The sequence below is a fragment of the Lepeophtheirus salmonis genome, chromosome 6 (assembly GCF_016086655.4).
Source record: "Lepeophtheirus salmonis chromosome 6, UVic_Lsal_1.4, whole genome shotgun sequence".
Lineage (NCBI taxonomy): Eukaryota > Metazoa > Arthropoda > Copepoda > Siphonostomatoida > Caligidae > Lepeophtheirus > Lepeophtheirus salmonis.
This window is the reverse complement of record NC_052136.2, coordinates 55,419,139-55,437,850: the sequence shown is the minus strand read 5'-3', so window position 1 is coordinate 55,437,850 and position 18,712 is coordinate 55,419,139. Positions and strand designations below refer to the sequence as shown.

Here is an 18,712-nt window from a genome sequence, read left to right as displayed (position 1 = left end):
AAAAAAGAGAAGATGAAGAATTTATATATATTTTTTTACATACTTTTTTCCCATCAAATCTCTGAACCTGGAAGAAATATACTTTTTCCAATACTCTATTTGTGTATAATAGCAGGGGTGCCCACATTGGGTGGGTTAGAGGGCTGTAGTCCCCTCCCCCACCCTCAAAAAAAAAGGTAGGATTTTTTGCTTTTTACTACAAAATTCATTATAATTTTTCTTTTTTTTTTCCAACAAATTTAATAGTCTGTTTATTGATTCTTTTCTCCAACAAAATGTAACATTTGTCAATCATAATTTAAAAAAATATATAATTGAGCCCTTTTTTTGAATTTTTTATAATTTTTCGTGTACAACTATTGGGTAAGGAGGAAGCTAACTTGTCATGACGTTTTATCAGATTAGCTACTAGGAGCTTGTGCCGAAAGTCCAACCCCTTCTCTCTTTTGAATGTGTCTTGTGAACTCTTTTTTGGCCTACTACAGCCTCATGCCAATATCTCTGAATAATATCACCGGTCGTTCCCTAATTTAATTAATTACATCTTGTTGAATTTTAAAATAAAAAGGGTCGACATATGATTTCCAAAAAATAAGAATATAATTTAAATTGATACTACTTTCAGTGGCATCACAATTTAAATAATGATGAATGTATATATTTTTTATAAGTGTCTTCTAGATCATTTTTAAAGTATTTTTCATGGATGCCCCCTTTTACAACCCCAACTAATCATCTGTCGTCTAACATGGATGATGTACTTAGCGAACTTTCATATGCCCAAACACTAAACACTGATTTTGATTCCTAACCATTGACGAATTCTGGATTTCCATGATAAATAAGATAAGTACCCACTGCTGGCTAAAGCAGTTTTGGATTTACTTATGTTTTTTTTTTATTATTCTTTAATATATGAGAAATTAAAGTCTTTATTTTTGATAAGTTTAGTCGAATAACTTATATTCTTTGCCTCTTGTTGAACTTTATAGGGTAGATATGGCCTTTAAGTCATTAATTTGTATAAAATACACTCCAAATTCTATATTTATATCTCAGTGTGAGGTGTAGAGATCGCAAACTGTCAGCCACATATTTTAAGGGCTGACCTCAAAAACTCAACTTTGGGGGACCTAACTAATGCCTACATTTGAATCAACTGAGAAATAGTTTTTTTTGTTTTTATGATTACTTTACTTTATTATTTATTACTATGGTGATGTAATGAGACAAGTGTCAAAATATCAATCAATCAAGTTCGAAATTGAATCATCTAAATGTATCTATGATCTACATATCTACTGCGTACACATATTGCTTAACTTCGAGTATGTATTTATTTTAAGAGTTGAGGAATAGGTAACATACTTACTATGTATGAGAAATTTATAGAGCACGTGCTGAAAGCAAAAATTATTAATTAATTGTATGTAAGAGCTTTTGTTATCTGAACATGATGAATTAAGATGGCAAACTATGCCAATTTATATTGTTTTCTCTCACTATTGTAAGGGTTGTATTCACTTTTCCTCTTTTTGTTGATTGAGGTCAATATATTAAATAATAAATTATACATATTTTAAAGGCTTTTCATTTTATACAAATGTATCATCATTAAATGTTATTATCTAATTCTATAAAAGAAACTTTCACATCCAGGGCATTTTTTTGATTCGCTATCGAAATATGTAAGTATATATTTCTATCAATAAATCATAATTGCACGTCAGAGTATTTATATTCACCTCAACTCTGCCTTTTTCAATCTAAAAGGACTTTCAATTAAGGAATTAGGGCCTTCCATTATGTGACCATGAGTTACAATTTAAGTATTCAGAGAGTTGATACAATTTGACTGAATTGAGTGAAACATTTGTTCTTTTGCAAAAAATCTTCCTAAATGTCATGAAAAAGTCTTTGAAAGTATCATGGATTCCACTTAAGAGCCATATAACGATTAAAAAAATAATTGATGGATGTCTGTATGTATAAAAATACTTCACCGGGTGCATTCTATATGTAATGCCCCCTGATTCATATACCAATACACCATAAAGAAAAACGGGGAGATAAATATTCAGGGAGCACTGTATAAAATGAATGAAATCTCGCAAGCGTTTAATTCAACTCATGATATTAAAATAGAAAAAAAGCGGAACTTCCAATCTGAGTTCCTAGAGCTTCTAGCACGTCTTCAAAGATGTGTGGGTCCAGGCGTTGTCTTAATGATGTCTTGTTGTCTTCTATTCATCAATGCTCTCCACTTCCGTTGGATTGGCAGCTTCAAATGGTCGAGTTATACACAGTAGAGGGGATAATTAAGCAGCCCGTAGTAGATTATTCCCCGCAAATCCCACCAAACACACAGCAACACCTTCCTGGCTCGGTGACGGTCTGAACAACTTCGTCTAATCTCTATCGCTTGACATTGACGTAAGTGATCCATTTTTTATCACCAGTTACAATCCGCTTCATAAATGACGCATGATAATTCATAACCAAACAGGTCAAGCACAATAGTCTTAAAAACGTTTTTAGTATAAAACCACACCTTTACAACTCTTTATCGTTTAATTCGATGTGTCCAATAATAAATCAGAAATACTTAGTTAAAAAAAAGATGCGTGAACAAAGATAGAAGAAACTACTTTCTCCCTAGCCTAATATGATTTTGGTGGGAGAAAATATATTACTGCTATAGAAATGAGAGCCTTCTACAAGTAAATTACTATTAGTTCCAGGGAAAATATTGTACGATTATATTTAAACAAAAATAATACTAGCGGTAGTACCTGGTGAAGGCCAGAGTTATCAGGCGTCAACGAATGCACAAACTTGGCTCCAATAACATAGATTTGCTTTATTAGTATAGAAGATATCTCCTTACAAAATCCTCAATGTTACTCTTTGTTTTTAAGAAGAATCAGACATAGCTTATAAATACTTAGGTGTTACATCCTGATGAATAACATAACAGTTATAACAGCTTGAGAAAAAAAAAATGTTGAAGTTGTCAACAACAACAAAACTAGAACAAGAAATGATAAGGATCTACAAATGCTGGATGGTAACTTGAAACTTATATACTTGGATTATTTTGATTTGAGAGGTTCCGTCTTAGGAAAGTTGAACTGTTTTGTAAAGGAGTAGTCATTTATATGGAGTACCAGCTGGTTTTTGATTTTTGTAAGTCGGACGAGAAATATTATCCCAGTGAGATTCAAGGCTTAGGGCATTAACTCTTCTTTGTGCGGGTCACACTCTAACAGAGGAGGATAGGCTGACAGGAGTGCCTCGTAATGCCATGTATAATGTTAAGAAGAGTATAAACCAGAACAGGACCCTGGAGAAGAAGGAAGGATTCGGGAAAAAGATCATAATTTTTTTTATCATTATCTTTCCAAATGTGTAAGTTTCAAGTTTCCACCCGGTATATATAATACATATACTAACAAAGTGTTACCTGGCATTGCTCAGGCTAAGGAGGGAGCGGGAAATCACATTGACAATGGTCTGTATAATATTTGTATATGTATTATTATAAATTTAAAAAAAAATTGCCCTATAAAGTTTAAAAAACATAGCAACATATATACATAAGAAAATGTACCTATGATAGATTAAAAGCTAATTTATTATTTTTTTGGCAAAGAATTTGCAAAGAAATTTGCAAAAAACTCTATTACATTAAATTTATCAAAAAAATGTAATATCATTTATTGGCATTGTCAATAGAAATATTATTACCCCAAATTTTTTCATACTTGCCAAACCAAAAAAATAAAGTATATGATTAAGGTCAATGATTTTATTTCCAAAACACATCATTTTGTTACAATTTTTCTTAATAATTCACGTTTGTTGAAAGAAAGGGAAAAAAACGCTTCCTAAAATGAATATTTGGAATTGTTTTTAAAAGAGTATTTCCTTTTGATAATAATTTGCTCAGTACAAGACATTTAAATATAAATAATAAAACTACAGAAGCTCTTATCTTTTAGTAAGAAATTTAAATATATTTAATAGTCACAAAACTCTTATACTTTAAAGTTATATATGTAGATAAGTCAACATCATAAACATGGGCCTCAAAAATGAACCAAGTTCTTATAGTAGTAGTCCAATATGAAGATGCGACAATTTGACTTTCAAAAAAATAACTATGACAATCTATTTAATGGATTTTTGATAGCTCATAAATATTTTGTATTTCACAAAAAAATTACTAAATCAATAATTGTATATTATAACATTGATTAACTGACTCATATGTCAAATAAAATATTATTCATTAACTTAAAAGATAAATTTTAGATCTGTAGCTCAATTTAGCTCCGAGATCTTAATTATCATGAATTAGATCAAAAATCGTCTTGAAGCCCCTTGCGTTTGATTGCACTTCGTAAACCACTCAAAGTTGACTTGAACCATATTTTTTTATTTATGATATCTCAAATATAATAATATCAGATTTCAATAAACTTATATCAGAACAAGATAACATTAAAATATAACTTTAAAAAAAAATTAATAAGAGTGAAAACTCTGTGGACTTGGGAAATATGAGACAAATAATGTCACATTTGATGGTTTTTTTTTTGTGTGGTAATGCTTACAAAGTTAAGCCAATTTTGCGATTATGAACCAATTTACGTTTAACTCAACACAATATTTGATATTAGGGGTGTCCACAGGGAGTGGGGTGAAGGGGCTGTAGCCCCCCCACCCCGAAAAAAGGAATATTTGCCTTTATACTAGCAAATTTAATATTTGTTTTGTTTTTAAATTTCATATTGGAAATTTAATTTAGTTTTTCAATCTTTCCAAAAAAATTAATTTTCTGTGAATAGCTATGAATTTTTTCTCAAAAGTTAAATATATACACTTTTTCTTCACAAAGAATTTAAAATTTGATGCTTCTATTTTGTTTCAGTTACATTTTTTGTGAATAAGTGTGGATTTTTGAATTTTTTTTGTAAATAATTTAATTTTTATGGAGCAACTGTGGATTTTTTAAAAAATTTAATTGTTGGGAAAAAGCTGTGGATTTTGACCATTTTTTTTTCAATTTAATTCTCTGTAAATCGCTAAAAAATTGAAATTTTTCTCCGAAAATTAATATTGATAAATAAATAATGGAATTTTTTTTTAAATATTTCAATATTTGAAATGTGTTTCCAAAAAGTGCTATGAATTTCTCATATTTTTTCCAAAAAATTTCATATTTTAATTTTTTTGTGAATAACTGTGGAAAGGAGGATTATTAGGCATTAGAAGGGGTCCTTGATGCCGAAGGAAGCAGTAGCGGAGGAAAATAAGCTGCCTTGAAGTTCAGCCGTTCATATTCATCAGTCAAGTGTTTTATTGTCCGAATATAATATAAATTACAATCAAATTGCACACTATAATATTGTCTTGCAATAATATTACTCATAATTATATTGCTCATCATGATTTTTTTAACAATCATATTGCCCACAAATTTTTGTCTCACAATCAAAATGTACACGAGGATGTTTCCACGCAATCATATTACCACAATCATTTTGTCTCCAACCTTTTTAATGCAATCTTTTTAGAGTGAACCCTGAATTTTTTCTTTGTTTTTGGTATGATTCATTAATTTATTGGCTACTCTGTTTTTAATTTTCTTTATATATGACACGCAACATGCAAATTAATTTACAGTTTCCTTTTGGTTGTCAACAACTGAGATATGTCATCTGGACAAGAACTTTGGAGCGGAAAAGTATTACGCGAAATACGTAAAAATCCTTCCACATGAGCACACAGTGATGCATACCTCATAATAGTACCTTCTTGCGGCTAAGACACTGAAACAAAATAAGTTACATAATTTGTTTTTGTTGATTAGTAGCTTGTTGACTTATTCGTTTATAAAAATAGCTAAGTACAGTCGCACCACTGTGAATAAAGTTATATCCATCAATACAGATAACGAGTACATGCCGCATTGATATTCCTTTCTCTTTTTATATATTTTAAACATCGTCAATCGGCTTGCTTTTGGTAATGGATTTCTCTTGGTCATCCTGGATCTCTCCTATTATAAATAAGCTTGCGTCTCTCCCTCGTCAAGACGCAACACTTCCCAACCCAACAAGCAATATATTGAACAAAATATTAAACTGATATTCTACTAAAATATCAGTTAACTTAAATATACAAGGTATATTGTTCATAATACGAATATTTACAGTGTATGATTATGAGACTTTTAATTAACAAAAGCTCAAATAAATTATTTATACAATAAATCTTCAATAATAGTAAAAAATAGGGAGCAAGGCTTTTTAATTTAGTTGTATACTCATTGAACCATATAGACTTAAGAAATGATTTATCGAATAGATCCCTTTAGAAAATTTTTGGGTAAATAAACTAAATGGATTTGAAAAATAAAAGAGAAATCAATAGAAGAGATTCTTTCCATGTTTTTAGTTTATCTATTTTGTAATTCTTTTTCGTAATAAAGAAGGCCTTTGTTTTGTACAAGGTGGTCCAGATAATTTGGGAAAATCTTAAAAGGCTTATAACAAACGAACTAGATGGGATAGAACCATATTTACAACGGCTGACAATCCAAAAAAAGTGCAGGATGTCTTGGCTACAAAATGTATCAACTTTTGTAGCCATGATTTTTGGCCTATAAATAGCCCGGACATGATGAATACATGCTTTATTTTTCTCTGGAGGAGGATCTAGCATGAGGACTGCGTCAAATATCATTCATCTGTGGAGGCCTTGAATAAGTCATTTACTTGTATAATGTTAAAGCTGGATCTGCACGAGGTCACCGGGTCCTGCCATAGCTACCGGTGAGATTCGAGACTGAACTTGGACTCAAAGGTTGTATATACAGAACTCAAGAAAAGGATTGATACTGGATCCTATAACATAGTTATGGAGTTGAAATGAACTAAAAATATATTTCATGACTCGAATAAAATATGTTGGACTTGATAAAAATATTGAAGGATTTTTCTTTGTGAGCAGAGACTTGCAACTCGATTGGGACTTGCAATAAGATGCATTCCCCCCTTCTTTGATAAATAGAGATATTATGAGGGAGTACTTCTCAAAGAGGGTCTGCAATCTAAAAGTAGGTCGGATCAATAATTATAAGTATATAATTATCTTGATCTCTGGTTCATTTATTAAGAACTATCACAACTTTGCAAAGTGAGAATAGAGCAAATTCACTACTTTAACATTTAGGCTCGGAAAAAAGTAATTTCGTATATCCTGGTTTTTTTTTTATAACTAAGTGTATGTTCTTCATTATTGATCACATAGGATCTTAGAATAAAATGTTGTAACGGGGTGAGTATATACTGCAGTTGCTTTTGATACAGTATTGCACTTTACCTTTTCAGTTGTAAATTATCGTGTGTCAAGTATGGAGGTGCCAAAGGGAAAATATCCCCATATTTTACATTTTTACTATCTGAAAGTGTTGAAAGCCACCAAGAAAATTTGGATGTTGCAGGGCCGATACTCTTTTGGTTCATGTTACACAACGGTGGTTCGAGCAATTTCCCCCCCGCACAATTTTCCTCTACTGTGAACAACTCCGCCTTTTGAAGCTTGAGATCAAACAGAAGCGAACAAGACAACACCAGGCTACACACATCTTTGATGACGCACCAGAAGCTCTGGGAGCTTAGATGGGAATTTCTTATATATCTACCCTACAGTATGTTCCATACACCACGTAACTACCACCTGTTTCTGTTTATGGCTCACGCTCTTGGTGGTACAAATTTTGCCTCAATTGAAGCCTGGAAAAATTAGTTGTTCGAGGTTTTTTTCTAATAGGGACAACAGTTTTTACAAGAAGGACATTATGAAGTTGGATTCTCGTTGGCAACAAATTATATATCCAGTAGAACGGGGTATACTTTACATAAATTATGAGATTGTACATTTCTTATAAAGCATTGAAATAAATCAAAAAAACACGGAATTACTTTTTCCCAACCTATTATTACAAATTACGTTTTGTTGTCGAATGATACAGATATAACAAAACAACTTGTCCATTTGCTTAAACATAAGGTGGTCAAATTGAGCCTGAATCAAATTTCGAGTCTTTCAAGTATTCATATTTATGTCAAGTTGCCAGTTTTTTGACTTCGATTTGAATATTTAGTACGACTCGAAAACGGGTTGTGCATACAAGACCCCATCTCTATTTCAATCATCATCAATATTCAAATCCAATTATATAAAAAAAGTAAATAGAGCTTAAATTATTATATAAATATTTTGAAATAATGAATGTTCGTATGAGGTAGCAGTTTAAGGAAACTTTAGAATAAGCCAATAGCTCTGCTCTTATAACAATTAAAAACAAGTTATGATTAAATAATCATAAGTGAAATGCGGGTCTCAGTCCCAGACACATTTAAGAACCTTTACTATTCTTAAGTGGTGAGTTAACAATTAAAAACATTGAACAAAAATCTAAAAAGGTTTAAAAAGGATCATTCCTAGAGAAAGAAATATACTTTTTTTTAATTGGATTTCACACAAGATTCCCAGATTACACCTGAAGTAAACGTAATACTATAATGTTTACTTATATTTAATAAGTGTAACCCCAACTGACCAATTTAGGGAACATTAAGAGAAAAAAAACAACGAGAAATGCCCCATTTATTTTCTTACATCATATACAATTATGTACACTGTACGAACCAATATTTGAGACATACCACATATCGGTCATTTACAGCCATTGTATTCAAATTTATTACTTTTGATTTATGATACTTAATTTGACCCCGATATCAGATGAATCTGAATTATTTTTAGGTAAAATTTAACAATAATTTGTTAAAGAGCACAAAATATAAAATTCAGACTCTGTATTGAGGGGGGTCCTTCTTACTTCCTTGTTGTATTGACGTGGCAGAATTAGGTAAGATACATTAATTTAATTTTAAGAAGAAAATTATTTCTTACCTCAATCAACAAGTGAACTCTCGTTCCACAGCTAAAAAGATAAATTTGAGGGAATGATGTTTTTCTTGAGAGAGTGAAGATACTGAAGGCCAAGGATCCCTTTATGAAGAGATGTGTCACTTGTAAAATAGTTATGTGTGTAAGCAAGTACAAAAAATAGACAATGAGTATAGGGAGGTGTTTTGAAAAGTACTATTATTAGGGATTTCGTTGACTGAGGAAAGAAGAAGGTTAAAAAAAATGTTACATTCAGACACGAGAAGAAGCGATCCCCTTTTTTCTTTTGGAGGTGAGAGTAAAGTTGCGTGGAGAGAAGTGAAATAAAGAAAGGTAACAGAAGAAGGGAAAGAGAGGACGTGAAAGAGATGCGGAAACAATGCATTAAAGATTGAATTATATTAACATATTATGTAATTAATAGAGCAGCACCACAGAGAGTAACCAATGTTTTTAGGGGAATTCCTCCTGACGTCATATATGTATGTATGTAGATATCCTTAAACCTGATTTTTAAATTAGACAACCGCCAATTCTCTTAATTGGACTTAAAACCAAGAAAAGAATCTTTTTTTCGGGAAACAAAATATATTTCTCTACTTTTTGGGAGCCTTTTCAGTTGTAACTGTTTGGAGTGCTTGATAAGTGAATACAAACTGATAATTATGTAGAGTACACAAAAGCAGAAAATATCCAAAACTATTTTTGAAAAACAAATCATACACAGTACTTTTCTTTTCTAAAAAGAAAGAAACTGGGATATTGTGGTGGAAGTACCTATTATCATGATTTCCTCATTAGTCCGGCTCTCTTCGTATTTAAATTATAAATCCATTATCCTCTTTTGGTCAACCTCATAACTTCTGTATTTGGGAACTTCTCCAATCTCTTATTCTCCTCTTTTGATGTAATCCACATGTTCTTCCAATGTATAAAAGCATATATATATTGGCCAAAAGTTCTCTTTAGATATTGAAAGGTATAAGAATTAGTTACACTATATAAAACGATTAATTAATATTCATAAATATTTACGAATAATAATATTTATATGAAATAAAATATTCCATTAGTTTAAATAAATCAAACAGTTGTAGACATTAATTCTTGAGGTAATAAATATGCTCCTATTTGATGTACACTACATTGTCAGTTGCGTTCATGTACATAGTTTCCATTTGACCCCTAAGAACCATCTATATAAATTGCATTTTCCTCATTCCATTCTTCTATTCTGAAGTTATATATACCTTTTTGCCATTTTCCACTCATATTTGAACACATGAGCCATCAGAAGTGTTCACAGGCAGTGGGTTGGAGGACAGTGCCTTCCTCCCAATTCAGAAGTTTTTTGCTTTTTATTACAAAATTTAATATTAGAATTTTTTTTCCCAAAATTTTATTTTTTCCTGAATAGCTGGGGATTAAGGTGTCCCCGAAACAAACAAAAAATATTTAGGTATTTTGAAGTCTGTGTTTCTTTTATTGTAAGGTTTTTCAGTATATAACTAAAATAACAAAAATCATACAGATATCTTAAAAATTTACCCAGCGTTAGAGGTTTAAAGAGTTACTCCATTTTGAAGTAAAAAATTGCTACAAATTTTATGGTTTCACCACATGAAAACATACATTTCAGTCAATATGATTAATTTTATGAGTTAAATTATTTTGTTTGACCTATATTTTCATTTGGATACAACTAAAAATCAATATTTTACTTTATAATGTTTTAAACTAATTTTTCTTTTATATTTTAGGTTAATTTTTGTTTAATTTTAGCCTTTTTCTACATAAATATACTAGTTGGAGTCATTTATATGAACTTTCAAATACATTATAGGTAAAGTTAAAGCTGTACACTGAATAAAGCTAACACAACCATCTCTTCTATAAGGTACAATTTGTGTCTTAGAAATACATCGACGGTAGAAATAGTGACTTCGTGATCCAATTTTTAATAGTTTAATAACTCCTTTTAAAATTTTAAGTTAGTAAGTGGAGCTTCAGTAGATAAAAGTGTTTTAAATCAATAACCCCCATAAACAACACTTGTGAATCAGACCAATCTTTCTAAAGCATTGATAATTTTATTACTGTTGTTTAGTTGTTCACAGTACAAATTGTTTTACTTGCACAAAGTTGACATGCCATAAAACGAGCTCTATGAATAGCTCCTGATTTTCTAACATGTCCTAACTCTGATGGGTTTGCTAGTAAAGTCATATTTAGCTCTACATACTCCAAATAATTATCTCAGGGGAAAAATTGTTATTAACACTAGAACTACGAAGGGGGTAATTTTTGACCCTTTTTGAACTTGGATATTTGATTTCTCAGGCAAATGATGGATTTAGATTATGATTTTTTGTATAGCTTCCTATATCTTGGAGCTTAGTAACACATATATCGATCTTATTCCTAGCTCTATTCATTCAGAAAATACTAACGACACCCCCTACAACTACGAAGGGGTAATTTTTGACTCTTATATAATAGAACATTATTTTATGAAGTGATGTTTCTTCTAAAATGCACAGATATTCATGTGGATTATAACATATTCTCATGTAAAGAAGGACCCTGTCTCAGTTGTTTCACAAAAAATCATCATAAACTCCAAATTATCAGCTTTAAGCCTAATGAATGATGAGAAGATGCTTCGTCACATTATATAATGTACTGCTGTTGAAGGAAAACGTGTTATGGATGATTGGGATTTGACAATGAAAGAATTTGAAGAGGTTATTGGGCTTATTAATGCAAGAGCTCTATTGAGGTTGGCGAATATAACCGTTGAACTACTTTGGTAAAAAATGTGGGGGGTTTAACTATTCAAAAACACAATGAGTTGAAATCGTTTCCGAGAAATTTTTAAGATTTGATTTGCGATCAGAACGATCACAGATACTTGAAAACAATAAATTTGCTCTGATATCCCAATTGTGGCATGGATTGACGGACAATTGTTCTAAATACTATGTTCCCAGTTATGAATTAATAGTTGATGAACAGTGATTCGCAACTAAGTTACGGAATATATCAGCAATAAACTGGATAATTTTTGAAAAAAGTTATGAATTAACAATAGAGCTCTGAGCTCTTTTAATCATTAATAATGGATTCCAGGTGGGGATGGAAGATCTGGCACCAGATGAGGATGAAGTTCTTTTTCATGGTGTCCCAGTTCTCACTGTCAGTGAACTTTACGGCCTCGGTGTTTGGATGACAGACACTCCCGGCTTTCCCCTCGACATGCCCCCAAAAGGTGGGCTAGAAATGGTTGGCATGAGGGCTGTAGGGGACAAAAGTGTCAAAAAAGAGTTTAAAATAACTCATAAGACTCATTCAAAAGAGTCTTGCAACGGAGGAGATAGGTTTCTTCCATTGTTGTTGTCAAAATGCCCACTCTCACAAGGCTCTTTCAACCCACTTTTTTGATAGCTCTCTGGACAATCTGGTGTGAAACCCTGAGATCTCTTGCATGGGTCTTCATGGACTTGAGGGGATTGAACTGGGCTATTTTCTTTACCTTCCCCGAATCCCGTTTTACCTTTTTGAGAAAGCACTTCTTCCACTCTATTGTTTTCGACTTGCTGACGTCGTAGACGGTGGTTCTGGAGACTGCTTGGAGTGCGTGAATGGAAATTTGTCGATCACATTCAAGAGTCATTTTCTCGACTTGTACGTAAAATAGATAACTCTGCTTAGTTTTGTTTGAAACTAACTGTTTATTTTTAAATATACGTACATATGAATTAATTTTGAATCACTCAACCTTCATGAACTATTGTATTAGTAAGTGTTCAGATTTTAACTCCCCACCTGGTACCTACTAATAACAAGTTTATTTTCAAAGAGTGAAAAACTGGACAACAATTTATGTATAAGCAATTCAATCCCTATTCAATATTTCTTAATGAGTGATTATGTACTTACATTCAAGAGGTTAATGCTTCAGAGTCAATCAGAAATAGTTGATGCACATGCGTGATAATTTATTCATTAGAAATTAATCAGAAGCGTATACACATTTTTTGAATTCAATCAAAAACACCAATTTTTTAAACTTGTGTTCATCAAGAGACGCTCTTCTAATACACAAGTAAAAATATTCTTAGGTATGAAGGAATTAACTGCTTAATAACACAGATAAATATGACACGGATTGTAAATAAAAGCCTTTCTTTTTTGAGATTTTAGAGTATTTACTCAAAAATCAATATTATAGAACATATGAAATTGCATAAATAAGGAATATAAGAAAATTTGATATTGAGATTAATGGTTCCTTTTATCAAATCGATTAATCTTGATTATCATCTCAAATTGTTTCAGCAAATTTTATTTATGCAATCTTTCATGAAACATTTAAGGTCATTCTCGTCAATTAAATGGCAGAATAAATAAATAATTATTCTGTTATTCTTATAAATTAATGTTATAGAGGATGCAATATGCACTATTATTTATTTATATGATTAGTAATTCATTGGTGAATATACTTATATAATGATTGGAAAACTGATTCTTACTAAATTTTATATCAAAGATTTGAAATGAGGCTTATTTTATTTTAAAATATTTTTTGTATCGACAATATTGTCGAAAATGATTGCAAAATAAAAACTTCCATGGGAAATCTCACAAGGATATCAGCAGGGAAATGTCCATCAACGGAACGTTAGTTTAACAGATTGTAACATGCTATAAAATTCGAAGAAATATTTCTACAATATTTATTTAAGGGCTTTTGTGAAAACTATTAAAGATGAGATTGTACGAAATCTCCACTGAATCATCAGAGCGATGTCTAAGGACTTGGGTAAGTCAGCAACAACTATAAATAAAAATAAAAACTGGACCTTTGAGCTAAGCCAAGGTCTAAGAGTTAAAAAAAAATGGTAATACAAGGGAGGAGAGGCTCGCCAGATCTAAATGCCTCCTCTCCGTCATGAAAGCAGGCTTATCAGTGATTTTTTTTTCTTTTTCATTATAAGTTATCCCAGGTCTACAGAGTCTCCAACGACAGGACAAACAAGTATATAACCTGCAAGAAACCTAATTAGTTATTTTGCAAAATTATATTCACTTTTAAAAACCAACATGCTGCTTAAATCACGGTCTTTGGGGAGATATCTACTTGAGATTTTCCCTGCAGGACATTTCAAACTAAAGTTTTCTTTTATCTTCCATTTCGGACATAATGTTCGTAGAAAAAATATTTAAAAAAACAACAACTTGAAGGTACGTCTTTATCATGCACTCCCATAATTTACAAACCCTGCTTCCATTTATTAAACTATTTTACTTTAAATATGGAACATTTGGAATGTGGAAGAATGATAAAAAAATATTGTCCTACAAGTATACAGAGTGGTCCATTAAAATCTAATCACTTTGAATTTTAAACTTGAACAAGATATAATTTATTAATTAACCATAGAATTTCAACAAAATTAATACTATAAATAGATTTGGGTCTGAGCTATATAAAGTATTAATGTATGCGTCCTTAGCAGCAATGAGGGTTTCTAGGTGGGGGTGGAAGACCGGGCTCCCGGTACGGATAAAGTTATTTGTCATGGCTTCCCTAGGCTCTCTGAAACTGGCATTGATGGCTCAAGGTTTAAATGACGGCACAAAAGGCATTACCTCCGACAAACCCCCAAAAGGTGTAGTCGAAGAGGTTGGCATTAGGGCTGTAGGGTGTCCAAAAGTGTCAAAAAAGAGTTTAAAAGAAATTGCAAGACTAATTTAAAAGAGTCTTGCAACGGAGGAGATGGGGTTATTTGATTGTTGGTGTTAAAAATCGCCTTTCCACTTTAGACTTCCTGACGGTGTAGACGGTTTTTCTGGAGACCGCTTGGAGTGCATGAATGGATATTTTTCGATCACTCTCAATTGTCATTTTCTTAATTTGTATGTAAACTAGAGAGCTTTGTTTAGTAACTAATTGTTTACCCTTTAATATATCGATATATGAATTAATTTCAATAACTCAACTTTAATTGAATTAGTAAGTGTTCAGATTTCAATGGACAGCCTGTTATTATATATGCTAGTGTTTAAAAAAAGTTTACCTATGAAAATCTGAAAACCTACTTATTTTTTTTTTTTTTTTTTGGTACGAAAGTACCAATGTCAGTTCAACAATTGTGGTCGTTCAGTAAAACCTCAAGTATATTTTTTGTAAGATTCATTTATAATAGTTTGTCATTATTCTTAATTAAGGCTTATGGAGGAGTATTTCTCCTTTTTTTAAGCATTGGTTGTAAATAACCATAAGATAGTCGAAGTAAATTGATGACGACGTCACTTGCTCATATCCAGGGCCCTCAAGTTTTCAAATTATTTCGGCGTGGTATTTTTTCTCAGTGTGATTTAAGTCTTTAAATAAGATCTGCCAACTGAACACAAAAAACAAAATAATGTATTGCCTTCAGATAAAACATTAAAAGGAACTTTTCACATATTTGGATGCCTTCATGACACCGGTATACGGGTCTGGCTTGAAACATTTTAATTCTAAATCAGCCCTGTTATCATTGATGATAGAGTAAAAATGCGTTTGAAATACAATGTGTATTGAAATAGCATGTCATTCGTTGGAAATATGGAAATTGGCGGATACTTAAATGATAATGACATTTAGTATAAATTGTTCTATAGAACGTATTTTTGCGTCCAGTTTGGTATTTTTTTTAAATTCAGGAGGAGACGTTAGATTTTTGAACAAATACATCCCGAAACTTTGCTAACAATGATGATTAAATCAGACCCGGGGCCTCGTACTCACAACTTATTTAAACGGCGTTACCTGACTTATACAAAAATAATCTAAGGATTTTGTTGTCAGCTGTCGATTCTCTCGTCTCACTCTAACTACACTATACCAATTGCGATTTCCAGAAGGACCAAAATACAATTTCTTGTTGATCCCTGGTCGTTTATATATGTACAAGGGGGGTCTAATCAGTTTCCGACCTAACAAAGATCCAAGACATTTTTCTGAATTTTTATTTTTCAATATAGTCTCTTTGTAACTCTATATAGTTCTCCCAGCGATGTTCCCATCTCTGTAACCCGTCCCAATAGTATATAGTATTTTTCTCTGCAAAATAATTGTTCACGAAGGTAATTAATTGCCTTTTCATTTGATGAAAATCTGCCTTCAGATTGTCAAGTAATGATTTGTAGTATGCTCCTGTAAGGTTTTGTTTTTTTTCCTTTATGAAGATAATCAATTAAAATAACTCCATGAATATCCTGGCAAACAGTCTCCATCAATTTCCCAGGACATCAACTCATAGAAACGACTGTTACATAACAACTGCTATTAAATGGTTGAAACTTTGGTGAGTAACTGTCGACAGATTCTAAAGATATGTTACTCGCTTTTATTTGCGAATGCTCCCATCTTCACATTGTGGTTGGAAACTTTTCAAACCACCTTCGTATATATTAACAATTTTATTATTTCTATGAATTTTTTTTTGTCATCTCATTTCATGGAAGTACCAGTCATTGCGTAGATGTCCTTTAACGTCCAAATCTGTTACTATATTATACATTGGTTCTTATACCCATCCGTTCCTCTATATCTTTTATGGAATTGCTTTATACTTCTATAATAACTGAGGATATGTTTAATCAAGAGGAGCAATAACGTAAATACTGGAATGAAATGTACAGTGAGGAACAAAGAGATTTATCGTCCTTCAACTGCATCTCTTCCAGTGAAACTCTTTCCAATGTCTACTATATTTTGGCTTGCCAAAAAGTAGAAGACGATCCTGGATCGTGAATTCAATGTAGTCTTCCTTTCTAGATATCTTTAAAATCCGCAAAACATATTCAACTCTCCTATTACCTACATATGTAAATGTATAAATGGTTCATTGGAACTCTTACACGATAAATATGTTAATAAGTTATCGGTGATCTTATAACTTTATATTGGAAAATATGAATTTCGTTTAACATATTTTAAAAGTTAGTGAGTTGGAAATCATTTTCTGAATTACTAAATCACTTGTTGTTATATTTAAATATTCCTCGATCGTTAAGATTTAGGATCTCTAAATCAATATTCAATAAATAAATTACAGATAACACTAAATACTTACGCTCTAACAAACCAGTATACAATAACGATTATTTCAGTGTTCATTGACACTAAATAATAGATTATTTTCCATGACAATTGGAAAGCGGTTTAATATAACATTAAAAATTAAAATTATTTTTATTTATCAATTGTAAATTATGGTGCAATGCAAATATGTATTTATTTATGTGCTTCATTGATTTAAGTATAAAACTTTATTTGGTATTAATTATTTAGTCTTATAATATATTTGATAATTGATTCATTTACTACAATTTACACTTATTACAATTATCTAAGTCTGTAGTAAAAATGTAAGATTTTGTTGACTAAACTCATTGGTCAAAGGTTTATTCAGTGTTTTTTCTTCGATCCAGAAGGCCGTATATAGTTAAAAGGAATCAAAGACTAAAAAAATTCATTATAGTACTTACTTTTCTTAGTGTCTACGTTTTTTATTCAATATTTTCATAAATTATAAAAATGATATCTTCTACAAAAAAATAAAAAGAATATTTTCACAAATTATAAAGTTTTAAAATTAATACCGAAAGACCTATATTTGCTAGTAATTCTTGACGTTGAATCTAATGAAGAGTATAATTTTTGATCGTTTTATATTTCGGTCAAATTTTCAAGTACATGACAAAACAACTTGTTTCTGAAGTAAATCATAATATTCAAAAAAATATACAAATTGCTTAAATATATAAAAAATTAAAGAGTAAAGGATTAAAAATTGAATAGCAGGGATTATAATGATGATTTTTTTCATTAGGAATATTGATAATGTTCTTCAACCTTAATAAAATTTTTGTTTGTTTAATTGTATTTTACAATATTATTATAAATATTGAATAAAATCATTACAATCTACTCTTATTTATAATAAAATACCGTAATATACCTCAATGAAGTAAAACCACAAGAATATCCCATACCGTATCTCCTCTTGCACACTTTTTCTTCCTTTAGAGTAAGTATTCATTGATATACGTAATTTATTTTTAAAAATTGTGGAGAAATAATATAAAACTGATCGTCTGAGAGTACTTAAGAGATAAATAAGAGGTCGTATGATTGACTTATTTCACAAACTACCGGGTGATTTTTGGGGGGGAAGGGTGTCTTTTTGGGAAGGTTGCGTGATATAATCAAGGTAGCAATGTATTAGTAAATAGCAACTAACGACTGGACTCGGAGTAGTAGTGAAAAAACGCGCGTCTCGACTAGTACACGAGGGGTTCAAAGCCACAAAAGATAACTTGGTGTCGTAGAAAATTATTCATGAGTAATAGTTTTATTTTGTGTACTAATGTATTTATTATTTTGTGTAGAATACATCACTGCAAGGAGGGGTAACTCTCCAGGTGTTTGTTTATGTATACAATATACACACAAGTAGTTCATGTATAAAATAATGTTTTTTACATCGAAAAAAAATAATACACCTTTTCCTTATAGGGGTTCATCTTTAATCTCCATATTAAATCACTCATCTCCCTTTATTTATAAATGTTTCTGTCAAAAGAGGGATCTAGAAGGGCACACAGTCAAAGTGACGCATTATACTTGTAATGACTCGCTCCAATTTTTTACGTATTTTGAGACCAGTAT

At 31.2% G+C, this 18,712-nt stretch overlaps 1 protein-coding gene across 1 annotated transcript in view; it reads right to left on the bottom strand.

The window, feature by feature from the left end:
- The window catches only part of LOC121119773 (retinoid isomerohydrolase), a 116,683-nt gene extending 107,474 nt beyond the window's left edge, over positions 1-9,209 (bottom strand). The window contains exon 1 of the mRNA XM_040714561.2: positions 8,989-9,209. The gene's annotated coding sequence lies outside the window, so the exon portion shown is untranslated. The remainder of the gene's footprint in view (positions 1-8,988) is intronic.
- Between the last annotated feature and the right edge of the window lie 9,503 nt (positions 9,210-18,712).